General features: G+C 39.0%; 1 non-coding gene across 1 annotated transcript; it reads left to right on the top strand.

Moving 5' to 3' along the window:
* The first annotated feature begins 11,856 nt into the window (after positions 1–11,856).
* On the top strand, positions 11,857–11,932 carry TRNAV-GAC (transfer RNA valine (anticodon GAC)). The gene has a single exon. It is a non-coding gene; the product is annotated as a tRNA-Val (tRNA).
* The last annotated feature ends 1,744 nt before the right edge of the window (positions 11,933–13,676 follow it).

Below are 13,676 nucleotides of genomic sequence, written 5' to 3' on the forward strand. Positions count from 1 at the left end.
AAAAATTTTTAAGATTTCATTTATTGATTTTAGAAGAGAGAGATAGAAGGGGGCAACGGGGAAGGAGTGGGAAGCATCAACTTGTAGCAGTTGCTTCTCCTATGTACCTTGACCAGGCAAGCCCAGGACTTCAAACCTGTGACCTCAGTGTTCCAGGTCAATGCTCTCCACTGCGCCACCACAGGGTCAGGCAGGTTTGATCTTTTTTTTTTTTACAGAGACAGAGAGAGAGTGAGAGAGAGTCAGAGAGAGGGATAGACAGGGACAGACAGACAGGAATGGAGAGAGATGAGAAGCATCAATCAGTTTTTTGTTGCGCATTGCGACACCTTAGTTGTTCATTGACTGCTTTCTCATATGTGTCTTGACCGCGGGCCCTCAGCAGACGGAGTAACCCCTTGCTTGAGCCAGTGACCTTGGGTCCAAGCTGGTGAGCATTTGCTTGAACCAGATGAGCCCGCGCTCAATCTGGTGACCTCGGGGTCTCAAACCTGGGTCCTCGGCATCCCACTCCGACGCTCTATCCACTGCACCACCGCCTGGTCAGGCAGGTTTGGTCATTTTTTATTTAGGATTTAACCTCTATGTTCTGAAGTGAGATGGCTTTTTATTTTCTTAAACTATCCTTGTGTGGTTTTCTTATCTAAGTTAAACTAGTTACATAAAATTACTTGGAGAGTGTGTCTTCTTTTTCTCTCCTCTGCGTTTGTGTAAAAAACGAATTATCTGTTGCTTAAAAGAAAGAATTTACCAGCAAAACTTCTAGGATTGATGTTTTGTTTTTAATTTTGTTTTACTTAGAAGTACTGATTTACTTTTTGAATAGTTATAGGTTTATTTAGATTTTCTATATTTTCCTGAGACAATTATGGTCATTTATATTTTTCTAGAAATATATTTTGCCTCAGTTTATAAATGTATTAGTGTAAAGCTGTATTCTCATATTATATTTTTACTGTGAGATATAATACATACACATAAGAGTGTATAAAACATTTATAGACATTTTTAAAAGTAATAACAAAACAATACTTTATAATTACCACCCAGGTTAAAGTATAAAACACTAACTTCCAATACCTTAGATGACCTCCCTGTATGTCCTTCCCAATTGCACGTGTCTCCCCTTCTATTCATAGATAGCAAATATTCTGTCTTTTGAGTTAAACAGTCCTATACTTTTCTTTATTATTTTACCAAGAACAATTGTTCCCTAAACAATATAGAGTTTAGCATGTTTTCGGTTTTGAACTTTGTACATAAGTGGAAAAATGCTGTAGGTATTTTTGTGACTTGTTTCTCTTAATATTGGTTAAAAGATTAATCCATGGAGAACCCATGCAGCTATTCCTTTTCAATCATATATGGCTTTTCATTATGTGACTATACCATAATGTATATATCCAGTCTATTGTACATGAACATTTGTTTCAGTTTTTATGACCATTACACACAATGCTTTTAATAACATTCCTGTATGTATCTCCTTGTGAACACATATAAGAGTCTGTCTAGGATTAATACCTAGAAATAGACTTGTCAGATCATGGGATATGTCCTCTTCCCCTTTAATAAATAATACCAAACTGTTTGCCAAAAAAAACGTACCAATTTATACTTCACTAGCAGAAGATGAGAATTTTAGTTGCTCCACAAAGAACACTAATTATTATAAAATTTTCTAATTTTTTGTTCAACAAGCAGATGTGTAATGGTATCTCAATAAGCTTTCATTTGCATTTCTGTGATTACTCATGTGATTGAAGATTTTTAAGATATATTTGTGAATCTTTTGTTAAGAAATATCTGTTTAAGCCTTTTGTTCATCTTTCTAATGAGTTTTTTTCTTAATGATTCAGAGTAGATCTCTATACATTCCAGACACTAGTCTTATTTTGGTTATTTGTGTTATAAATATCTTCTCCCATCTCTCAGTAGATAGCTTGTCTTTTCATTCCCATTATAGTGTCTTCCCATGAATAGAACTTTTTAATTTTAGTGTAATTCAGTTTATAAATCACTTCTATTTTATATTTTGCCTAGATTAAAGATGTATTCCTCCTGGGAATATTTGTATTTACTTCCTTTTTTATTGACTTTAATTTGTTGTGTTTACATAGATACCAGTGTACCCCTGAATATATCTCCTTCCCTCCCCGCCCATGTTCTCCTTGATACCCCTTTTGGCCTCTCCCCCCACTGCCTTCCCCTCTTCCCTCCATGATTTACTATCCTGCCCTCTTTCTCTCTGTGTTATGTGTATACACTTTCACTAATGTCCTTTCTTTCTTTGATCTCCTCCTCTCATCCCCTTTCCCTCTGCCCGCTTTCCCTCTGGACTCTTTGACCCCTTCTCTGCCTCTCTTCTGTTCCTCAGTTCACATTGTTCATGGGATTCCTCATATGAGTGAAGTCATATGATATGATATTTTTCTTTCTCTGCCTGGCTTATTTTGCTTAACAAAATAGACTCCAGGTTCATCCATGTTGTCGCAAAGGGTAAGATTTTCTTCTTTTTCATGGCCGCATAGTATTCCATTGTGTCTATGTACCACAGCTTTTTAATCCACTCGTCTACTGATGGACACTTGAACTGTTTCCAGATCTTGACTATTGTAAACAATGCTGCAATAAACATGGGAGTGCATTTCTTCTTTTGAATCAGTGATTTATTATTCTTAGTATATATTCCTAGAAGTGGGATAACTGGGTCAAAAGGCAGTTCGATTTTTAATTTTTTGAGGAATCTTCATATTGTTTTCCACAGTGGCTGTACCAGTCTGCAGTCCCACCAGCAGTACAGGATGGTTCCTTTTTCTCCACACCCTCACCAGCACTTGTTATGTGTTGTTTTGTTAATGAGCGCCATTCTGACAGGTGTGAGGTGGTATCTCATTGTGATTTTAATTTGTATTTCTCTAATGATTAGTGATGTTGAACATTTTTTCATATGCCCATTGGCCATCTGTATGTCCTCTTTGGAGAAGTGTCTATTCAGATCTTTTGTCCATTTTTTTATTGGATTGTTTACTTTCCTGGTGTTGAGCTTTACAAAGTTCTTTGTAGTTTTGGTTATTAATCCCCTTATCAGACATGTTGGCAAATATGTTCTTCCATTGTGTATGTTGTCTTTTTATTTTGTTCATGTTGTCTTTTGCTGTGCAAAAACTTTTTAGTTTGATATAGTCCCATTTGTCCATCCTGTCCTTTATTTCACTCGCCCGTGGAGTTAAATTAGCAAATATATTGCTGCAAGAGATGTCAGAGAGTTTACTACCTATGTTTTCTTCTAAGATGATCATGGTTTCATGACTTACATTCAAGTCTTTTACCTATTTTGAGTTTATTTTTGTGAATGGTGTAAGTTGGTGGTCTAGTTTCATTTTTTTTGCATGTATTTGTCCAATTTTCCCAGCACCATTTGTTAAAGAGACTGTCTTTTACTCCATTGTATGCTCTTACCTCCTTTGTCAAATATCAATTGACCATAAAGGTGTGGGTTTATTTCTGGGTTCTCTATTCTGTTCCATTGATCTGTATGCCTGTTCTTATGCCAGTACCAAGCTGTTCTGAGTACAATGGCCTTGTGGTATAACTTGATATCAGGAAGTGTGATAACCCCTGCTTTATTTTTCTTTTTCAAGATTGCTGAGGCTATTCATGTTCTTTTTTGGTTCCATATAAATTTTTGGAATATTTGTCCTATATTTTTGAAGTATGACATTGACAATTTAATAGGAATTGCATTGAATTTATATATTGCTTTGGGTAGTATAGATATTTTAATGATATTTATTCTTCCTATCCATGAACATGGTATGTTTGTATCTTCCTTGATTTCTTTTATTAATATTTTATAGTTTTCTGAGTACAGGTCTTTAATCTCCTTGGTTAAATTTACTTAGGTACTTTATTTTTTTGGTTGTAATAGTGAGGGGATTGTTTCCTTAATTTCTCTTTCTGAGAGTTCATTGTTGATGTATATAAATGCCACTGATTTCTGAATATTGATTTTATATCCTAACACCTTGCTGAATTCATTTATCAGTTCCAGTAGTTTTTTGACTGGAACTTTAGGGTTTTCTATGTACAGTATCAAGTCATCAGCAAATAATGAACATTTTACTTCTTTTCCAACTTGGATGCCTATTATTTCTTCTTCTTGTCTGATTGCTGTGGCTAGGACTTCCAGAACTATATTGAATAAGAGTGGTGAAAGGGGGCACCCCTGCCTTGTTCCTGTTCTTAAGGGAATTACTTTTAATTTTTTGTCCATTCAATATGATGTTGGCTGTGGGTTTGTCATAGATGGCCTTTATCATGTTGAGATATGTTCCCTGTATTTCCACTTTGCTGAGAGTATTGATCATAAATGGGTACTGGATTTTATCAGTGCTTTTTCTGCATCTATTGATATTATCATGTGGTTTTATCCTTCCTTTTGTTTATGTGATAAATCATGTTGATTGATTTGAGAATATTGTACCAGCCTTGCCTCCCCAGAATAAGTCACACTTGATCATGATGTATGATTTTTTTTCATATATTGCTGGATCCAATTTGCTAATATTTTGTTGAGAATTTTAGCATTTAAGTTCATCAGAGATATTGGCCTATAGTTTTCTTTCTTTGTAGTGTCTTTACCTGATTTTAGAATGAGTATTATGTTTGCCTCATAAAAGGAGTTTGGAAGTTTTCCCTCCTCTTGAATTTCTTGAAATAGCTTGAGAAGGATAGGAGTTAGTTCTTCTTTGAATATTTGGTAAAATTCGCCTGTGAAGCCATCAGGTCCAGGACTTCTGTTTGTTGGGAGTTTTTTGATAACTGTTTCAATCTCTTTGTTGTAATTGGTCTGTTTAGGTTTTCTGATTCTTCCAGATTGATTTTTGAATGATTATATTTTTCAAGGAATTTATCCATTTCATCTAGGTTGTCCCATTTTAGGGCATACAATTCTTCATAGTATTTTTTTTCTTACAATCCTTTGAATTTCTACTATGGTCAGTTGTTACTTCTCCAGTCTCATTTCTAATTTTATTTATTTGAGCTCTCTCTCTTTTCTTTTTGGTGAGTCTGGTTAAAGGTTCATCAATTTTGTTTACCTTTTCAATGAACCAGCTCTTGGTTTCACTGATCTTCTGTACTGGTTTGTTTTCTTTTGTGGGGTTTTTTTTTGCCTCTATGTCATTTATTCCTTCTCTGATCTTTATTATTTCCTTCCTTCTACTTCCTCTGGGCTTTACTTGATGTTTTTTTTCTAGTTCTTTTAGGTGCAGGCTTAAGTTGTTACTTTGAACTTTTTCTTGTTTCTTAAGGTGTGCTTGTAATGCTATGAACTTCCCTCTCAGGACTGCTTTTGCTGTGTCTCATAAATTTTGAGTTGTTGTATGTTCATTTTCATTTGTTTCAAGGAAGTTTTTGATTTCTTCCTTGATCTCATTGTTAACCCATTCATTATTTAATAGCATCCTATTTAGTCTCCAAATGTTTGAATGTTTTTCAGTTTTTCTATTGTAGTTGATTTCTAGTTTTATGCCGTTGTGATCAGATAAGGTGCTTGATATGATTTCAATCTTCTTAAATTTATTAAGACTTGTTTTGTGGCCTAACATGTGGTCTATACTAGAGAATGTACTGTGAGCACTTAAAAAGAATGTATATCCTGCTACTTTAGGGTGAAAGGTTCTGAAGATATCTATTAAATCCAGTTGATCTGCCCTGGCCTGTTGGCTCAGTGTTAGAGCATCGGCTTGGCGTGCAGGAGTCCCAGGTTCGATTCCTGGCCAGGGCACACAGGAGAAGCGCCCATCTGCTTCTCCACCCCTCCTCCTCTCCTTCCTCTCTGTCTCTCTCTTCCTCTCCCACAGCCAAGGCTCCATTGGAGCAAAGTTTGCCCGGGCGCTGAGGATGGCTCTGTGGCCTCTGCCTCAGGCGCTAGGATGGCTCTGGATGCAACAGAGCGACGCCCCAGAGGGGCAGAGCATCGCCCCCTGGTGGGCATGCCGGGCGGATCTCGGTTGGGTGCATGCGGGAGTCTGTCTGACTGCCTCCTCGTTTCCAGCTTCGGAAAAATGAAAAAATAAATAAATAAATAAATCCAGTTGCTCTAGTGTGTCATTTAAGGCTGCTGTTTCTTTGTTAATTTTCTGTCTGGAGGTTCTATCCATTGATATTAGTGGGATACTAAAATCTCCTACTATTGCTGTTGATCTTGCCCTTTTTGTCCATCAAAATCTATTTTATATATTTAGGTGCTCCTATATTTGGTGCATATATATTTATAATGGTTATATCTTCCTGTGTAACACTCCTTTTATCATTATGTAGTGACCTTCTTTATCTCTTACTATAGCCTTTGTTTTAAAGTTTATTTTGTCAGATATTAGTATTGCTACCCTAGTTTTTCCTTTCCGTTTGCATGAAATATTTTTTTCCATTTCTTTACTCTCAGTCAATGTGTATCTTTTGTCCTGAGGTGGGTCTCTTGTAGACAGCATATGTACAGGTCCTGTTTTCTTCCATGCAGCTATCCTATGTCTTTTTTTTTTGTATTTTTCTGAAGCTGGAAATGGGGAGAGACAGTCAGACAGACTCCTGCATGCGCCCGACCGGGATCCACCCGGCACGCCCACCAGGGGGCAACGCTCTGCCCACCAGGGGGGCGATGCTCTGCCCCTCCGGGGCGTCGCCCTGTCACGACCAGAGCCACTCTAGCGCCTGGGGCAGAGGCCAAGGAGCCATCCCCAGCGCCCGGGCCATCTTTGCTCCAATGGAGCCTCGCTGCGGGAAGGGAAGAGAGAGACAGAGAGGAGGAGAGGGGGAGGGGTGGAGAAGCAGATGGGCATTTCTCCTGTGTGCCCTGGCCGGGAATCGAACCCAGGACTTCTGCACGCCAGGCTGACACTCTACCACTGAGCCAACTGGCCAGGGCCGCTACCCTGTCTTTTGATTGGAGCATTTAATCCATTTACATTTAAGGTTATTATTGATATGTAGTTGTTTATTGTCATTTTATTCTTTAAATCTATAACCCTCTTTTTCTCGATTTCTTTTTTCCTTTGCTCTTTTTATAGCAATCCCCTTATCATCTCCTGCAGTACTGGTTTGGTTGTAATGAATTCCTTGAGGGTTTTGTTTGTTTGTTTGTTTGGTCTGGGAAGCCTTTTATTTCTCCTTCAATTTTAAACAATAATCTTGCTGGATAAAGAAGTCTTGGTTGTAGGCTTTTGTTTTGCAATACTTTGAATAATTCTTACCATTTCCTTCTGGCCTCAAGTGTTTCTGTTGAAAAGTAGGATGTCGTCCTTATGGGGGCTCCTCTATAGGTAGTTAACTTTTTTTCTCTTGCTGCTTTTAGTATTTTTTCTTTATCTCTTAACTTTAGTATTTTAATTATGATGTGTCTTGATGTAGACCTCATTGGGTTTTTCTTTACCAGGACTCTCTGTGCTTCTCGAACTTGTGTGACTTTTGCCTTCATTAATTTAGAAAAGTTTTCAGCTATGATTTCTTCAAACAGGTTCTCTATGCCTTGTTCTTTCTCTTCTCCTTCAGGAACCCCTATGATGCAGATGTTGTTTCTCTTCACATTGTCACATAGTTCTCTTATAGTTTCCTCAGACTTTTTGAGCCTCTTTTCTTTTTGCTGCTCTGTTTCTGTGTTTCTATTTATCTTGTCCTCTAATTCACTGATTCAATCCTCTGCTTCATCTAGTGTAGTCTTCATTTCTGATATTGTAATTGCCATTTCTGATTAATTTTTTTATGATTTTAGTGTCCTTTTTGATGCTTGCAATCCATCCATTGTAGCTCTGAGATCCTTAAGCATCCTAACAATCATTTTAAACTCTGCATCCAGTAATTTGGTTACTTCTATCTCATTCAGTTCTTTTTATGGGGATTTATCTTGTTGATTCATATGGTTTACATTCCTCTGTCTTCCCATTTTTCCTGTGTGCAATTTGCAAGCTTGTTATAGTTGTGAGTCTGAGGTTGGTTTATGAAATGCGGCTTCTCCTCCAGGACTTTATCCCTCAGCTTCTGCTAGTTGCCCGGGTTTTAATTCTCCTTAACTAGTAGAGCCACTTAAAAGTCTTAATTTCCCTGCTGTTTGTTTGCTAAGCCCAGCAGGGAGCTTCTGTGTTTAGGAGGGGAGAAGTGGGCATTTCTTGTTCTTTGGCCCCGGTTGAAACTCTATCCAGGAATACGGTGGGTGTGACCTCTGAGAACCAGAAGGTGTGGTTTTCCCAGTGACCCTCCAGGGGCATGGCATGTTCTCCATATCAGAAGGGGGAGGTGTGGCTCAGATCTCCCCAGAAACCTGAGTCACTGCCCCTCCCCTTTACTTTCTCCTTTCTAAACAATCTTTCATGCTGATTGGATCTGGAGAACTCTTTGGAGGTGGATCAACTGGTTCCATGCTAGGCTTATGCTGGACAGAGGAAGCAACCTCTTCCCCAGCTATAGATGCCTTGGCACTAGAGAATGACTCAGCTCAGGTATTCTTCTCCCTGTCACCATTTATGTCCCCGTGCCTCGATTTCCCCACTCTCCTCATGCAAGACCAGTCCTCTAGCCCCCCTCGCCCCCAGAGCCCCAGGCAAGTGGCTTTGAGCAATATTTTCTGCACTGGCCCTTTAAGGCTGCAACTTCTTTCACCAGCCGCTTCCCACAGACAGAACTCCCGCTCTTCTCCTCACTCAATGCTTTCAGGCTGTCTCCTCCAGTCCCTGTGTTTCTAGGCTGGGGCTCTGGTCCTGGTACTAAGGAACCCTGCCTCTCAGGGTCTCTCTCCCCACAATGAGAAACTCTCTGGACCCTCAGCCTCAGCCTCCCCTAGTTTCTAGGAGTGGGGGAGCCCCCACACTCCCTACCAGGCTCAGTGTGCTTTTTTCTGTTCTCCTTGGTTTTCAAGTCCTGTTCTTTTAGTCCAAAGTTGGTTTTTCACAATGATTGTTCTTAAATTAATTTGTAATACAGTTTGGTCACAGGAGGTGGCAGTCTGTGCATCTGCCTGCTCTGCTGCCATCTTGGAATCTCTGTATTTACTTCTTGGAGATAAAAGTTACTACCCACCCTCCACCATTTTGTCAGTTTTATTGGTTTTAAGTTTCTAGATCAGGGGTAGTCAACCTTTTTATACCTACCGCCCACTTTTGTATTTCTGTTAGTAGTAAAATTTTCTAACCACCCACCAGTTCCACAGTAATGGTGATTTATAAAGTAGGGAAGTAACTTTACTTTATTAAAATTTATAAAGCAGAGTTACAGTAAGTGAAAGCATATAATAATAATTACTTACCAAGTACTTTATGTTAGATTTTCGCTAAGTTTGGCAGAATAAATTTTTATAAAACAACTTACTATCGTTAAATCTATCTTTTTATTTATACTTTGGTTGCTCCGCTACCGCCCACCATGAAAGCTGGAACGCCCACTAGTGGGCGGTAGAGACCAGGTTGACTGCCACTGCTCTAGATCATAGAGGGATTATAAATTTTAAGCTTAACCTTATATAAAGGTAAGGTTGTGGTTAAAAATTCTCTAGGACAGTGGTTGGCAAACTGTGGCTCACAAGCCACATGCGGCTCTTTGGCCCCTTGAGTGTGGCTCAAAGGCCAGCTTAGGAGTACCCTAATTAAGTTAATAACAATGTACTTATCTATATAGTTTAAGTTTAAAAAATTTGGCTCTCAAAAGAAATTTCAATCATTGCACTGTTGATATTTGGATCTGTTGACTAATGAGTTTGTCAACCGTGGCTCTAGGGAGATGCTTACACTTATTTTTTTACTCAGACCCCCATATCAAAATAGTTAAGATTCTTTGTTATCTCTCTTTACCACTTCTTCACTGAGGATGTAACTTCAAATACCTCAGCTTTATTCAAGGGTCTCAGACCCATCTTCTTACTCTGTGTGGATCTAAGGATTGTTAAATCTAGGTTTTCCTGAGATGTACAAAAGTTCTTAGTGCAACCACTGTCTTAGCAACTCTAGCCAACCTCACTACTTTTCAGTTCTATATTCTTTTTTTGACTTTGCAATTTCTCTTTACTTTCCTGAGGACTCAGTTATGCATTACAAAGGATGTGTGTTATCTCTTAACTGGCATTTCTAGGTACTATATCTTATAATGGTAGGTTTTCCAAGATAAATGGTTTATCATATTGCCTAAAATGGAACTCGGGCTACCCCTGAGGCTAAGGGTCACAATAAATAGCAAATTGTATAAATAAAATTAAATTAAAATTTAAAAATAGGAGGAGGCCAGTTAGGTCACAAATCCCAATGATTTCCATAATCCAATCCTTTTACTCTCAAGCAGATCTCTGGAGCCAGCAACTCTGCTATTACCTCCTCTAGCTAGACTCTATGGTCCAAGTCCATACTCAGTGAACCAAGCAGGTGCTATAATTACCTAGCCTCTCCCACACCTCATTTTGAGAATAAAACTGAGAAGAAAAATTCTTTCTCTGTAGTTCTGAACAATTTTGGGATTTCAATTTGGAGAGTCAATAGAGGCTTCACACAAACAAGAGTGGCTTTGGTAAGCCAGGCAAAGGATTAAACTGAAAAAAAGAGCCCAGCCTTTCCTATTGATTGAAATGGTAATCATTGCACACTTTTCTACAGAGGAACATTGAACTGAGCCTCTTCTGCTTGATTTATTGTATTTCTTCATCTTAACTAAATATGCTAAACCTTAAATATTAATATTTAGTACTAAATGCAATATAGATTAAAATTTTGAATTCAAGACTGATATCACTAAAAATGGCAGGGTACAGAACCCCATAGAGAACTCCACAAAAACAACTGAAATCCTTGCAAAAACTGTCAGAATCAACTTTTGCAAAACTCTAGAATCCAATCAAAAACTTAAAACAACTAGAGGAAAGCTTACAGAGGAAAGAAACTACTGGATTGTACTAAGAGTATGCTGTAGCAGCATCTTAAATAATTTACCCACCATTCCTCACTCCCCAGATTTGTGGCAGTCATGAAGATGGCAGCTGCACTCCTGGTGCTTTGTTGCAGCTCCTTAGTTGTTCATTGACTGATTTCTCATGTGTGCCTTGACGGGGGGGGGGGGGGGGGGGGGGGGGACTACAGCAGACCGAGCGACCCCTTGCTTGAGCCAGTGAACTTGGACTCAAGCTGGTGAGCTTTGCTCAAACCAGATGAGCCCGCGCTCAAGCTGGCGACCTCAGAGTCTCAAACCTGGGTCCTCTACGTCCCAGTCCGACACTCTATCCACTGCGCCACTGCCTGGTCAGGCCCTGAGAGGCTTTTGCTGAAAGTATTTAAAGGCGGGGTTGTGGGCTTGAGTCTGGGATCATCAACATGATCCCAAGGTCTCTGGTTTGAGCCCAAAGTTTGTTGGCTTAAAGCCCAGGGTCACTGGCTTGAGCAACTCTGTCAAGGCACATACAAGAAGCAATCAATGAACAACTAAAGTAAAACAACTAAGAATTGATGCATCTCTCTCTCTTCCTGTTTCTCTCTCTCTCTCTCAAAATCAATAAATTTTAAAAACATATTAAGAAAAAAGTAACTCAAAGCCATATAAAAAAATATAGAACAATGGTAAAGGTAGCTACATAAGTGAATATTAAAAGTTAATATTTTTTGCCTGCCCTGTAGTGGTGCAGTGAATAAAGCGTCAACCTGGAATTGTGAGGTCACTGGTTCAAATCCCTGGACCAGTCAAGGCACATATAGGAAGCAACTACTATCAGTTGATGCTTCCTGCTTCTCCCTCCTCTTTCTCCCTGTCTCTGTCTCTCCCCCCTCTAAAAATCAATGAATAAAATCTAAAACAACAAAAGTGCACTTTAAAAGTTAATATTTTTAGGCCCTGGCCAGTTGGCTCAGTGGTAGAGCGTCGGCCTGACGTGCAGAAGTCCTGGGTTCGATTCCCGGCCAGGGCACACAGGAGAAGCACCCATCTGCTTCTCCACCCCTCCCCCTCTCCTTCCTCTCTGTCTCTCTCTTCCCCTCCCGCAGCCGAGGCTCCATTGGAGCAAAGATGGCCCGGGCGCTGGGGATGGCTCCTTGGCCTCTGCCCCAGGCGCTAGAATGGCTCTGGTCGCGACAGGGCGACGCCCCGGAGGGGCAGAGCATCGCCCCCTGGTGGGCAGAGCGTTGCCCCCTGGTGGGCGTGCCGGGTGGATCCCGGTCGGGTGCATGTGGGAGTCTGTCTGACTGTCTCTCCCCATTTCCAGCTTCAGAAAAATACAAAAAAAAAAAAAAAAAAAAGTTAATATTTTTATATTTTCTATATGAGTTAAAAAACATACATAAAGCAATAATTATAAACATATGTTAATGGGCATACAATGTATAAAGATGTAATTTGCCATGACAACAACAACATAAAGGGGAAATAGAGCTGAAAAGGAACAGCGTCTTTGTATACTATTGAAACTAAATTGATGTTAATTCACACTTGAATGTTAGAAAGTTTCAGATATAATTGTAACCCCTGAGTAATCACTAAGGAAAAATACTAAATAATATATAAAAAAAGAAAGGAAAAGGGAACCAAGATTGTTTACTGGGAAAAATCTATTTGAATGCAGTAATAGAGAAATTTAGAAGCATAAGGGACATCACATGCATAAAATAAATAGCAAAATGGCATGAGTAGTCCCTTATCAGTAATTACTTTATATGGAAATAGATTCACCTCTGACTAAAAGGCAAAGATTGGGAGAATGGGTAAAAGAAAGATGATCCATATGCTGTCATAAAAGACTCACTTTAGATCCAAAGACATAAATTGATTAAAAGTGAAAGGACAGGAAGGATATTCCACACAAATAGTTGCCAAAAGAGAGATGGAGTGGCTATACTAATATCAAACAAACTAGACTTGAAGACAAAAATTGTAATAAGAGAAAATGAAAGACAGTATATATTGATAAAAAGGTCAATCGATCAAGAAGGTACAATTATAAACATATGCACATCTCACACAAAGCCCCAAAATATGTGAAGCAAAAACTGACAAAATTGAAATTAGAAATATACTGCTCACAAAAATTAGAGAATATTTCAATTGAATATAAAGCGATAAAATATCCCCTAATTTTTGTGAGCAGATAGTTATACATTAAGAATTATTGACTCCAGCCTGACCTGTGGTGGTGCAGTGGATAAAGCGTCAACCTGGAAATGCTGAGGTTGCTGGTTCAAAACCCTGGGCTTGCCTGGTCAAGGCACATATGGGAGTTGATGCTTCCTGCTCCTCCCCCCTTCTCTCTCTCTCTCTCTCTCTCTCTCTCTCTCTCTCCTCTCTATAATGAATAAATAAAAAAAATCTTTAAAAAAAATTATTAAAAAAAAAAAAAAAAAAAAAGAATTATTGACTCCAATACTCAACTTTTAAGAATGGGTAGAACAACTAGGTCAGTTGCATAATATTGAGAATGTACTAAATGTCAATGAATTACACACTTTAAATTTTTTTTTATTTTTTTTGAGAGAGAGAGAGGAAGGCGTAGAGCCAGGAAGGGAGAGAAATGGAAAGCATCAACTCGTAGTTGCATCACTTTAGTTGTTCATTGATTGCTTCTCATATGAGTCTTGACTTGGTGCGGGGAGGAGGGGGGAGGCTTCAGCTGAGCCAGTGACCCTTTGTTCAAGCCAGTGACCTCGGGCTTCAGGCCAGTG

The sequence above is a fragment of the Saccopteryx leptura genome, chromosome 6 (genome assembly GCF_036850995.1).
Source record: "Saccopteryx leptura isolate mSacLep1 chromosome 6, mSacLep1_pri_phased_curated, whole genome shotgun sequence".
Lineage (NCBI taxonomy): Eukaryota > Metazoa > Chordata > Mammalia > Chiroptera > Emballonuridae > Saccopteryx > Saccopteryx leptura.